At 38.1% G+C, this 13402-nt stretch overlaps 5 non-coding genes across 5 annotated transcripts; all 5 read right to left on the bottom strand.

Moving 5' to 3' along the window:
- Positions 1-6253: 6253 nt before the first annotated feature.
- Trnap-cgg lies at positions 6254-6325 on the bottom strand. The gene has a single exon. It is a non-coding gene; the product is annotated as a tRNA-Pro (tRNA).
- A 356-nt stretch (positions 6326-6681) lies between these two features.
- On the bottom strand, positions 6682-6755 carry Trnan-guu. The gene has a single exon. It is a non-coding gene; the product is annotated as a tRNA-Asn (tRNA).
- Positions 6756-7278: 523 nt separating this feature from the next.
- Positions 7279-7350, bottom strand: Trnap-agg. Its single transcript has one exon. It is a non-coding gene; the product is annotated as a tRNA-Pro (tRNA).
- A 372-nt stretch (positions 7351-7722) lies between these two features.
- On the bottom strand, positions 7723-7794 carry Trnap-agg. The gene has a single exon. It is a non-coding gene; the product is annotated as a tRNA-Pro (tRNA).
- A 499-nt stretch (positions 7795-8293) lies between these two features.
- Positions 8294-8365, bottom strand: Trnap-agg. Its single transcript has one exon. It is a non-coding gene; the product is annotated as a tRNA-Pro (tRNA).
- Between the last annotated feature and the right edge of the window lie 5037 nt (positions 8366-13402).

The raw sequence follows: 13402 nt of genomic DNA, 5'->3' as shown, positions 1-13402 counted from the left end.
AGTCAAGAAGGCAACGGGCGTAAGGATGGCCCCGTGAAAGTGCTTCAGAAAACAAGGCGGAAAAAAGCTCGGACCAAGGCAATCCTCATAAAGCCTTCGACTGGACAAACCTACGCTGACTTGCTAAAAAACATAAAAGGCAAGGTAAACCCCGAAGAAAGCGGAGCGAACATTAAGTCCATACGCCAAACAAAGGAGGGCGGAGTATTGCTAGAGATTAGCAAAAAGACCAATGATGACACAGCTTTCACGGAAGCAATTAAAACGGCGGTAGGCGGCTGTGGAACGGTCAAGCGATTGACGCCGATGACCACCATCGAAATACTTGATCTGGACGGAGTGTCTACCGAAGCCGAAATCCGGGAAGCATTAACGGGAGATTACGAAGAAAACCTTGAGATAAGGCGCGTGAACCTAACTAAGGTTACCCCTAGAGGTCAACGGGCAGCCTTCTGCGAGATCGATGAGGCTAGTGCTATGAAGGCCCTCGAAAAGGCCCGCATCAAGATCGGATGGGTGAATTGTCGCATTCGATTAGTGGCAAGAGTACCTCGGTGCTTCAAATGTCTCGGATTTGGACACCAGTCTAGCTACTGTAAAGGACCAGATCGGAGCAAATGTTGCTATAAGTGCGGTGGCGAGAACCACAAATCAGCAGACTGCACGGAACAACCAAAATGCTTTCTGTGCACTTCAAATGGAAAAGACAAAATAGCGTGTGCCATATCTCCGGTTCGGGTGCATGTAATGTATACAGAGCCGCCCTAGCGGAAGCGACGAAAACGCAGAAATGACACGAATACTTCAAGGAAACTTGAATAGATGTTCGCTTGCGCAGAACCTACTTTACCAGCGCGTAGCTGAGGACAAAATTGACGTCTGCATAATCAGCGAACAATACCAGAGCGCCCTTGTTAAATCATGGTACGTGAATAAGACGAGTACAGCAGCTATCTGGTTAGTGACTCGGAAGATTACTCCCGTAGATACCGGATCTGGGGATGGTTATGTCTGGATAAAAACCCCTGAAATGTATATCATGAGCGTATATTTATCTCCCAACGAAGGAATCAGCGTGTTCCGCCAGAAGCTGACTAGCATCGAGAACACCATCTATGGATTTAATGGCGAAGTCTTAATAGCTGGAGACTTCAATGCTAAGTCTGTGGAATGGGGCGCAGATTTCTCAGACACCAGGGGAAACGAAGTTGCGGACATGGCAGCGAGGCTCGATCTTACAGTCCTGAATACTGGAGTGACGTCGACATTTAGAAGACCTGGTTATCGAGAGTCAATTCTCGATATTACTCTGGCGACTCCAAAAACTGCCAGCAGAATCCAGGACTGGAAGGTCTCCGAGGAATACACTGGAAGTGATCATCAATCTATCATCTACGGGATAGAAGAGACTACCCACCACGTACACCGAGATTACGAAAGATGCAGCTGGAATACCAGGAAGTTGGACATTGATGCTCTACGAGAATCCCTCACGCGGGGGTGGGTGACACTCGAATCACATCCGTTCCCAACTAACAGCAGCGAGACGGAAAACATTGTAACAAAAACGATGAAGATTATAACCGCAGCATGCAATGCTTCTATGCCACGTCGTAAAACACAGGACTTGCGCCGGCCAGCATATTGGTGGACATGCGAAATCGCAGAGCTGAGGAAAAAATGTCACCAACTCCGACGACGAGCAACAAGAGCTGCTAAGCACTCCCCAGATCAGACCTACTACTCCAATGAGTACAAGGCGGCCAAGAAGGAGCTCAATAGAGCCATCAAGTCCAGTAAAGGCAAGCTGTGGGCAGAAATTTGCAACGACCTCAATAACGATGTCTGGGGCAAAGCCTACCATATAGTCGCAAAAGGATTGGGTAGAATCTTACCAGAGCCGCCAAAAAGCCCGGCTATGATGAATCAGATCGTTACTGAGCTCTTCCCAAACCACCCAGCGCGGAAGAAGAGTCGCTACAAGAACACCACCAATGTGTTGCAGTTCACTGTTTCGGAACTGCAAACCGCAGCAAAAACCTTGAAACTAGGGAAAGCACCCGGCCCTGACGGTATTCCAACACAAGTGATTAAGCTCATTGCACAGGAATTTCCTTACATCCTGTTGAATGCTTACAATGCATGCCTTGTGACCGGAACGTTCCCTTCTGTCTGGAAACGACAAAGACTCGTCCTTCTCGACAAAGGAAAGGGACCTCCGATAACAGCTTCATCATACAGACCACTGTGTATGCTGGATATAACTGGGAAGCTGCTTGAAAAACTTATCAAAGCCAGACTTCGAAAAGATGTTGAATCCTCCGGAGGTTTTTCCTCAAGCCAGTACGGCTTCCGGAAAGGGCGATCAACCATCGATGCAATCAAAGAAGTTGTAGAAACCGCAACAAAGTCGTGGGCTGGCAGCCTAAAGTCTAGGAAAGTTTGTATACTTCTCACGTTGGACGTGAAGAATGCTTTCAACAGCGCATCGTGGAAGGATATACTGGAGGCGCTGGAGAAGAGATTCCGGGTGAAAGATGACATCTTGACAATGGTGGACAGCTACCTGGACGATCGAGTACTCATCGTTGAAACTACTGAGGGAACAGTGAGCCGCAAGATAACAGCTGGTGCACCACAGGGTTCGGTTATGGGACCTGATCTGTAGAACGCTGACTATGACGAGCTGTTCGAAATTTCCTTACCCCCGCAGGTGCATCTCACAGGGTTTGCAGATGATGTCGCAGCTACTATTGTGGCAGACAGCGTTGAAGAGGCCGAGGTACTGGTCGATTTCACCATCAAAGCCGTCGCGGCCTGGTTGGACCAGCACCATCTGAAGCTAGCCAAAGAGAAAACGGAGATGGTAGTCCTAACACGCCAAAAATGGTTCCCAGAACCGTTTAGTACAATCATCGACGGACTAACACTGACGTCTACAAAGTCAGTCCGCTATTTGGGCGTTCAGTTAGATGCAAAGCTGACATTCCGTGAACACTTGGAACGCACGTGTACAAGGGCTAGCAAGACTGTGTCTAGTCTATCGAGAATCATGGCCAATACTATCGGCCCACGTGCCAAAAAGAGGAGAGCTCTCCTGGAGGTGGTTCACTCAGTCCTGCTTTACGGAGCGGAAATCTGGGCTCATACATTACAACAGAAGACGTATCGTAAGAAACTGGCAGCAGTACAGCGGCGAGGAGCACTTAGAGTGGCTTGTGCCTATCGCACAGTTTCCGAAGACGCAGTGCTTGTTATAGCCGGAGCTCCGCCTATAGACCTTTTGGCGATCGAAAGGGCCAGGTTGTATAACCTCAAAGAAGGAGGCCTCAATGCCAGCGAAGCAAGGGCAATGGTGAGAAAGGACACCCTGAAGGAATGGAAAGTAAGGTGGCAGGCGTCTGATCGTGGTAGATGGACAGCACGTCTGATCCCTAATATCGAGGCCTGGCTCGCCAGGAAACATGGCGAAACAGACTTCTTTCTAACTCAGATGATGACGGGTCATGGCTCGTTCAATGCATATCTCTTCAGGTTCGGTTTGCACACATCACCGACGTGCAAATACTGTCCGGAAAAAGCCGACGATGCTGAGCACACCTTTTTTAAGTGCACGCGCTGGAAGAACTTCAGGGCTGACACCGAATTGTCCCTGGGAAGGGCCCTTAATCCCCAGAACATTGTAAATACCATGCTGCAAAGCAAGGAAAACTGGGCCGAGGTAGCAGCTTATGCACGGCGCCTCTTGACAGCAAAAATCGCCGAGAGGGACCAATAAACTTAGGAGCTAACGTCACGTGACGCAACACGGACTGGGTTGAAGTAATGCTAACGCGGTTCCGACCCAGTCTTCCCCGTGATCATATGCGGGGAAATGAGGAGAGGAGGTTTTTTAGTGGGTGGAAATCCCACACTACCGTCCATCATCTTTTAAACACACGGTGTCTTTGAAAGATTTTTCCTTCTCTATATAAAAAAAAAAAAAAAAAAAAATATGTATATATGTATTTGTATGTATGTATGTATATATATGTATATTACTTATTTACATGTATGTTTGTATGTATGTGCATATATATATATATATATATATATATATATATGTGTATACATGTATATATATATATGTGTATACATACGTATATATGTATGTATGTATATGTATATATATATATATATATATATATATATGTATATATATGTATATATATATATTTGTGAGCATTTATGTACATATGTATATATATGTATTGTGTGCATATATATATATATGTATATATGTATATATATGTTTATATATATGTGTGTATATATGTATATATACGTGTTTATGCGTATATGTATGTGTATACGTGTATAGCTATAGTTACATAGATAGGTATGAGTATATGTATGGTTCATACATGTACATGTACGTCGTTGTGAATATGCATGCACGTTGCATATATGTATATACGTATATTTATATATGTATAGTCGTACATGTATATGTGTACATATATAGGTATATATTGTTGTATCTGTATATGTATATGTGTATTATATGTTTGCATGTGTGTGTATATGGATATATGCATGTATATATATATATATATATATATATATATATATATATATATATTTGGAAATATGAACAAACAACACTCTTTTTGCACTAATTTATTAAATAATAATTTTCACAAACGTTTCGAGACTAGGTTTGTCTCATCATCAGTGTGTTATAATTAAAAATTTTTTTTTAAAATATGGACCCTAATCCTTTTTTTCCTATCTGATTGAGTGACTTTACAATTTCAAGTGGTTTTCAAGTAGGAGAGAATACGAATACCGAAGACAGTGATATTAAAAGAACAACGTGCAGTGAACGACTTGTAATGAAAAACACAACATGCTAATTTAGATTTCCATATTTTAAAAAAAAATTTTTTAATTATAACACACTGATGATGAGACAAACCTAGTCTCGAAACGTTTGTGAAAATTATTATTTAATAAATTAGTGCAAAAAGAGTGTTGTTTGTTCATATTTCCAAATTAATATCTATTATCCACTCAGAATACATTTGTAATATATATATATATATATATATATATGTATATGTGTGTATGTGTGTATGTATATATATGTATATAGGCGTAGGTTTATATGAGTGTACTTAAATATTTTTGCCTATACTTTTTAATTATTTATTTAATTCTAGTCTCTACTACCTTTCCTATCTTTTATATTTGGTTTGTTGTTAAGTGTTGCTGTTTGTTAATTTTTCTCTTATTGTATAGTTACTTTACCAATCCACATATATTATAATTACCTAGATATACTAATTTTCATACTGTTTTTAGATCCACTGATGATGACATTAAATTGAATGTCGAAACGTTTGGAAATAAAGATTATTTTATAAATCTTTGGCTTTTCTTTGTTTGATGTATCGCCCTCAAGAACTCACTCATATATTTCAACATCAAAATTAACTACTAAATCATATATATATATATATATATATATATATATATATGTCATGGACCCCTCTTTATTTGTCATGAATATCCTTTCATTTATTTACTATACTCCTTTAGTCATGCTCTAATTTATTATTATTGTTTGTACATTCGCGGTCTTTCTACAACTTTACCGTGACGTCGCGATCCTGTAAGAGACTAGTTACTTTAAATATTACTAATAAGAAAGCGTTTGTTTGTTACTTAATTAACTAACCTATATTTACATTTAATAATTACTTATCCTAAAACATTGCTTATTCTAACATGGAACTTATATCTACACTAATCTGTAACCCATGTTGCATCCAATGTACAACATTGTAGTAAATAATATGCGCTCGAATTGAAAGAAATGCCCGCGCTCGTCCAGGATTTGAACCCGGGACCTCCTCACCCAAAGCGGGAATCATACCCCTAGACCAACGAACCACATGTTCTACCCAGTGCGTGTTTGTGTTGCATCCAATGTACAACATTATAGTAAATAACATATTCTCGATCCAATATACATTATTGTAGTAAATAATATGTGCTCGAATTTAAAGCAAAGTCCGGGTTCGTCCGGGATTTGAACCCGGGACCTCCCGCACCCTAAGCGGAAATCATACCCGAAGACCAGCGAGCCACGCGGTCTACTCAATAAACCTCTATACCAACGAGCCACGGGTTATACCAAGTGCGTGCTTGTGTTGGATCCAATGTACAACATTGTAGTAAATAATAGGCACTCGAATTTAAAAAAATGTCAGGGCTCGTCCGGGATTTGAACCCGGGACCTCCCGCACCCGAAGCGGGAATCATACCCCTAGACCAACGAGCCACGTTGGTTTGTTGTTGCATCCAATGTACAACATGCCACGGGTTCTAATCAATAAACACATTTTACACATGATTTGCCACTTACGTTTAATATCTAAGCCGAAATCATAACCCTAGACCAACAAGCCACGGGTTTTATCCAGTGCATGTTTGTGTTGGAACCAATGTACAACATTGTTGTTAATAATATGTTCTCGATCCAATATACAATACTGTAGTAAATAATATGTGCTCGAATTTAAAGAAATGTCCGGGCTCGTGTAAACTACATATATGATGAATAATATAATCATCAAATTATATTGGATAGAAACAATATGCATTGAATATTCCAGAGTATAAATAATAACTACTTTACGCCCCCGGTTGGGCTCGAACCACCAACCTTTCGGTTAACAGCCGAACGCGCTAGCCAATTGCGCCACGGAGGCTCTTATCGCTTCTTGATAATAGTAGGAGTACGAGTAAATTATATATAGCATAAACAATAATTATAATTATTGAACAATAATGGGTATAAACAACAATTATTCTTATACCCATTAAACTACACTAATCTGTAACCCACGGCGCAACCAGTGCCCAATACCTGTCCATACATCGGGCCCGATTCACTTCACACACAAATAGTTAACATTTACTTCACTCCTATAAACTATACAAACTATATAAAGTCTACTTTCGGTTTGAGGGACAGCTTCTGAAACGCTGTACCCCCATGTAATAAATAATATGCGCTCGAATTGAAAGAAATGCCCGCGCTCGTCCAAGATTTGAACCCGGGACCTCCCCTACCCAAAGCGGGAATCATACCCCTAGACCAACGAACCACATGTTCTACGCAGTGCGTGTTTGTGTTGCATCCAATGTACAACATTATAGTAAATAACATATTCTCGATCCAATATACATTATTGTAGTAAATAATATGTGCTCGAATTTAAAGCAAAGTCCGGGTTCGTCCGGGATTTGAACCCGGGACATCCCGCACCCTAAGCGGAAATCATACCCCTAGACCAACGAGCCACGCGGTATACTCAATAAACACATTTTACACATGATTTGCCACTTACGTTTATTATCTAAGCCAAAATTATACCCCTAGACCAACTAGCCACAGGTTCTATACAGTGCGTGTTTGTTTTGCATCCAATGTACAACATTATAGTAAATAATATATTCTCGATCCAATATACATTATCGTATTAAATAATATGCGCTCGAATTTAAAGAAATGCCCGCGCTCGCCCGGGATTTGAACTCGGGACCTCCCCTACCCAAAGCAGGAGTCATACCCCTGGACCAACAAACCACATGTTCTATCCAGTGCGTGTTTTTGTTGCATCCAATGTTCAACATTGTAGTAAATAATATGTGCTCGAATTTAAAGAAAAGTCCGGGTTCGTCCGGGATTTGAACTCGGGACCTCCCGCACCCTAAGCGGAAATCATACCCCTAGACCAACAAGCCACGCGGTACACTCAATAAACACATTTTACACATGATTTGCCACTTACGTTTATTATCTAAGCCAAAATCATACCCCTAGACCAACTAGCCACAGGTTCTATACAGTGCGTGTTTGTGTTGCATCCAATGTACAACATTATAGTAAATAATATATTCTCGATCCAATATACATTATTGTAGTAAATAATATGTGCTCAAATTTAAAGAAATGTCCGGGCTCGTCCGGGATTTGAACCCGGAACCTCCCGCACCCAAGCGGAAATCATACCCCTAGAACAACGAGCCACACGATATGCTCAATAAACACATTTTACATATGATTTCCCACGTACATTTATTATCTAAGCCAAAATCATACCCCTAGACCAACGAACCACATGTTCTACCCAGTGCGTGTTTGTGTTGCATCCAATGTACAACATTATAGTAAATAACATATTCTCGATCCAATATACATTATTGTAGTAAATAATATATGCTCGAATTTAAAGAAAAGACCGGGTTCATCCGGGATTTGAACCCGGGACCTCCCGCACCCTAAGCGGAAATTATACCCCTAGACCAACGAGCCACGCGGTACACTCAATAAACACATTTTACACATGATTTGCCACTTACGTTTATTATCTAAGCCAAAATCATACCCCTAGACCAACTAGCCACAGGTTCTATACAGTGCGTGTTTGTTTTGCATCCAATGTACAACATTATAGTAAATAATATATTCTCGATCCAATATACATTATTGTAGTAAATAATATGCGCTTGAATTTAAAGAAATGCCCGCGCTCGTCCAGGATTTGAACTCGGAACCTCCCCTACCCAAAGCGGGAATCATACCCCTGGACCAACGAACCACATATTCTACCCAGTGCGTGTTTGTGTTGCACCCAATGTTCAACATTGTTGTAAATAACATGTGCTCGAATTTACAGAAAAGTCCGGGTTTGTCCGGGAACCCGGGACCTTCCGCACCCTAAGCGGAAATCATACCCCTACATCAACAAGCCACGCGGTACACTCAATAAACACATTTTACACATGATTTACCACTTACGTTTATTATCTAAGCCAAAATCATACCCCTAGACCAACTAGCCACAGGTTCTATACAGTGCGTGTTTGTGTTGCATCCAATGTACAACATTATAGTAAATAATATATTCTCGATCCAATATACATTATTGTAGTAAATAATATGTGCTCAAATTTAAAGAAATGTCCGGGCTCGTCCGGGATTTGAACCCGGAACCTCCCGCACCCTAAGCGGAAATCATACCCCTAGACCATAGAAGGGGAACCTGCGGCCTCGAGGCCGCATGCGGCCTCCGGGAGGTTTTTGTGCGGCCCCTTGCCGTCTAGTACAAAATATATGTAATATATTATATTAATGTTATTTAATATAAGTAATATTTTCGATTTCGCAAGACATCGCCTATTATATGATACTAGAAGTATTGTAAAAAAAATTAACAGTGCAAAAGAATCGTTAGCACCCGGGTTGAAGATTTTTATGAGTATCCGTAGTAAAATGATAAAAATTTATACTTCTCGCAACCAAAAGCAAATCCGTAGCTTTGGCGGAGATCGGAGCAACCAGATTTTACCTAGATATATTGGCAATTTTATGAGACCATAGTTATAAAATGACACAAAACTATACCTTTTTTCATAAAACACAAAAATATATTTTTAAAAATTGGTGTCTAGTGGCAAGTTACTGAAACTTTCCGTACTGAAAATTACATTTTATAACAAGTTTTGAAAAATGATGAAAATTGAATTTAAGAAACCTTTTCTTTCATATTTCGATTTTTTTTGTCAATTATTAACTTTTATGTATTAAATTTATTAAAATTAAATTTTATTTGAATGATTCGATTCCTATTGATAGCGAGACGTGCTGATTAGTTATTGGCCAAAGCAGGTCCCAAAAATAATAATTCAGTTTTTGAAAAATGGAACGTCCAATATCATTAAAAGAAATTTACATGTATAGACAAAACGGAGAACTGATTAAATTTGTGGGAGGCAGGTCTAGCGGTTTCGATGGTCCAATAAAAAATTTGAAAAAGAAACATTTGGCGGTCAAAAGTGATCAAAACATATGCACATCAAATTATCATATATTTTAATAATAAGAATAAATTTTGTTTACATTTTACTATGGGTTCTGTATCATTATTTATTCTGCAAGGCGTTATTCTGAGGGGCGACGCTTACGCGCTTCTTTATTTTGTCTCTACGCAGCTAAAGCAGGGCGATCGCTTTAAAAAAAGTTCTTTTTTTATTTTAATTTTTTGTACGGGAAGTTCCAGCAATTTGCCTTAAGGCACGATGCCAAGCACCACTATTTATAGTATGTAATGCGTAATAAATTTTCTGCAATAATATAGCAATTTTAATTTTAGAAAAATGATATATAAAAACTATTTTACCAAAAATTCATGGATGGGGCGGCATTTTTGTTAGTGCCCCAGGACGCCCCTGCGTATTTATATGTACATAATATATAGAATGTATTTATATTTAAATCTTGAAATATAAATTTAGAGTAAGGTTTTTGAAATGAGAACAACTTAAATGCAAAATATAAAGTAACAATACATTTTGTGCTTAATAAATACATATTTTAATTAAAATATTTCTTTCACGTGCATTATTATGAGTTTATACATTATCAAATAATACGCTTATTTTTATGGGTAAGCATTATCATTCTCTAAATGGATTAGGTACATAATTTATTAATAATATTTTTTAAATTATATTTTTAAATGTCTGTCAATAGTGTCTAGTCTAGGTATATTTCTTTTGGCAAGAGGTAACGTTGCATTTAATGCATTAATTCTATTTTTTATTATAACAACTATTGTCCTTAATGACAAAAGGAATATTCATACCGAAAGTTTACAAATGAATTTAATCTGGCTTTTCCAAAGCCCGAAATTCCCTAAATTAAACATTAACATCTTAGTTTGCAAAATAAAATTCTTGTGAATTCAATGGTACAAGAAGAATATATAATTTCTTATTTCAAATAATTATGTAACAATAAGAAAATGAAAATCAATTTCAAATCAAAACACTTTAATATCATTTTTGTATAAAAAATGAATGTTTAAATGAAATTAAAACGAATTAAATATTTATAATTCATTTAAAATTTAATTTATAAAATATTTAAAATTTTTAAGTATTTTATTTACTTTTTTTATATAATGCAATAAATTGTTATAACTATAAAAAATTATAATACTTTCCCAAAAGTCACTTTTTTAGGTCAATCAGCTTATGCGGCCTCTTTTATTGCTGCGTAATTTAAGTGCGGCCTCTAACGGCAAAAAGGTTCCCCACCTCTGCCCTAGACCAACGAGCCACGCGACATGCTCAATAAACACATTTTACATATGATTTCCCACGTACATTTATTATCTAAGCCAAAATCATACCCCTATACCAACTAGCCACGGGTTCTATCATAAATTTCTATCGTAAATAATATGTTCTGGATCCAATATACATTATTGTAGTAAATAATATGTGCTCGAATTTAAAGAAATGTCCGAGCTCGTCCGGGATTTAAACCCGGGACCTCCCGCACCCAAAACTGAAATCATACCCCTAGACCAACGAGCCGCCGGTTTCACCCAGTGCGTGTTTGTGTTGGATACAATATACAACATTCCGCACCCAAAGCGAAAATCATACCCCTAGACCAACGAGCGAAATATTCTACCCGGTGCGTGTTTGTGTTGCATCCAATGTACAACATTGTAGTAAATAATATGTGCTCGAATTTAAAGGGACCTCCCGCGTGTTTGTGTTGCATCCAATGTACAACATTATAGTAAATAATATATTCTCGATCCAATATACATTATTGTAGTAAATATGTGCTCAATTTAAAGAAATGCCCGCGCTCGTCCAGGGTTTGAACCAGGGACCTCCCCTACCCAAAGCGGGAATCATACCCCTGGACCAACGAACCACATGTTCTACCCAGTGCGTGTTTGTGTTGCATTCAATGTTTAACATTGTAGTAAATAACATGTGCTCGAATTCAAAGAAAAGTCCGGGTTCGTCCGGGATTTGAACCCGGGACCTCCCGCACCCTAAGCGGAAATCATACCCCTAGACCAGTGGTCGGGGAACCGGGGTAAATTACCCCAAATGGGGTAAAAGTGGAATTTTTGGGGGTAAAAAGTATATATTTGCAAAGCACTAAATCAGCTTCAGTAAAACCTACTATCGGAAAGAATTTCTGCATTAGCAGAAAATGTGAAGGAATAAGTAGTTTTCGCACTAAAACAAGTTAAAAATCTTGTTTGGTTTAAATCAGCTTTAGTAAAACCTACTACCAAAATGAATCTCTTCATTAGCAAAAAATGTGAAGTTTTTGCAATAAAACAAACTAAATATTTTGCTATTCAGCTTGAGACAACGGATTTCAGTAGTAATTCACAACTGGTATATGTTTGCTATAAAGGTGCAGATAATTTTGAAAAGAAATTGCTGTTTTGTTTTTTTCTCGAGTTCAGATGTCGTGAAATTGATATTTATAATAAAGTAAACGATACTTCAAAGCGCAAGATTAAAATGGGGAAATTGCAGTTTGTTGTCTTGGATTAAGCTCCATCTATGATGGGTCATATTTATGGTTTTTCAGCTTTTGGAAGGGAAAATAACCCCACACTAATGATGTTATCAAGATTATAAATTTTATCAAGGGACATGCACTAAATTACGCGCGACTATTGTGAATTATGTCAGGATATTGAAGCTGAGACTTACCTTCTTTATTATACAGAAGTAAGGTGGCTCTCTCGCGGAAATATTTTAAATTGAGTATGGACTCTTAAAAATGAAGCTGAAATCTCTATGGTTTCTCAAAAAAATATTCTTGCTGAAAATTTTAAAAACTTTTCATGGGTTGCATATTTCGCGTACTTAGCAGACATGAAATTTTGAAGATATTGTGCAACGCCAGGAAAAATAGATGTGTGTTTGTGTGTCAGCATTTTTTCGTTCACGTTTTCGAGCGCACGGATGAACCGATTTGAATGGTTCATTCAACATTCGGTTCTTATTGATAAGGAGATATGCTGATTAGTATTTGGCAAAGGCAGGTCCAGCCGTTACGGAGATACGGAGTAAAGAGTGCAGAAAATAGAAATCGAATTTTTAAGAGAACGGAGTATCCCATATGAAAGATCCAAAAAAAATCAATTTGTAATGATTGGGAGAAGTAGTGATTAGGTTTTGGCAAAGGCATGTCCAGCCATTTCGAAGATACAGAGCTAAATTACAAAAATTGCAGTTTTTGAGCGAACTAAGCATCAGATTTGAATGATTAAAAAAAACTTGCTGTTTGTGTTGACAAAAACAATTACTTTTGGGAAAGAAAAAATATTTCAATTTTTTTTTTTTTTCAAAAATTTTTCTTTGTATATCGAAAATAATTCAGATTTTAATTTTATATTCTAGCTAAAGTTCTAAAGCTCATTATATTCCTCAAATAAATTATATTTTTTTAATTTTGTAATCAGCTTATATATATATATATCTTATGAATATTATACAATGTTACAGTATTTATAATAATCTA

This window comes from Ctenocephalides felis, unplaced genomic scaffold, assembly GCF_003426905.1.
Source record: "Ctenocephalides felis isolate EL2017-DRISC unplaced genomic scaffold, ASM342690v1 CF-g0.4_SCAFFOLD_03573, whole genome shotgun sequence".
Taxonomy (NCBI): domain Eukaryota; kingdom Metazoa; phylum Arthropoda; class Insecta; order Siphonaptera; family Pulicidae; genus Ctenocephalides; species Ctenocephalides felis.
This window is presented reverse-complemented; position numbering and strand designations above follow the sequence as displayed.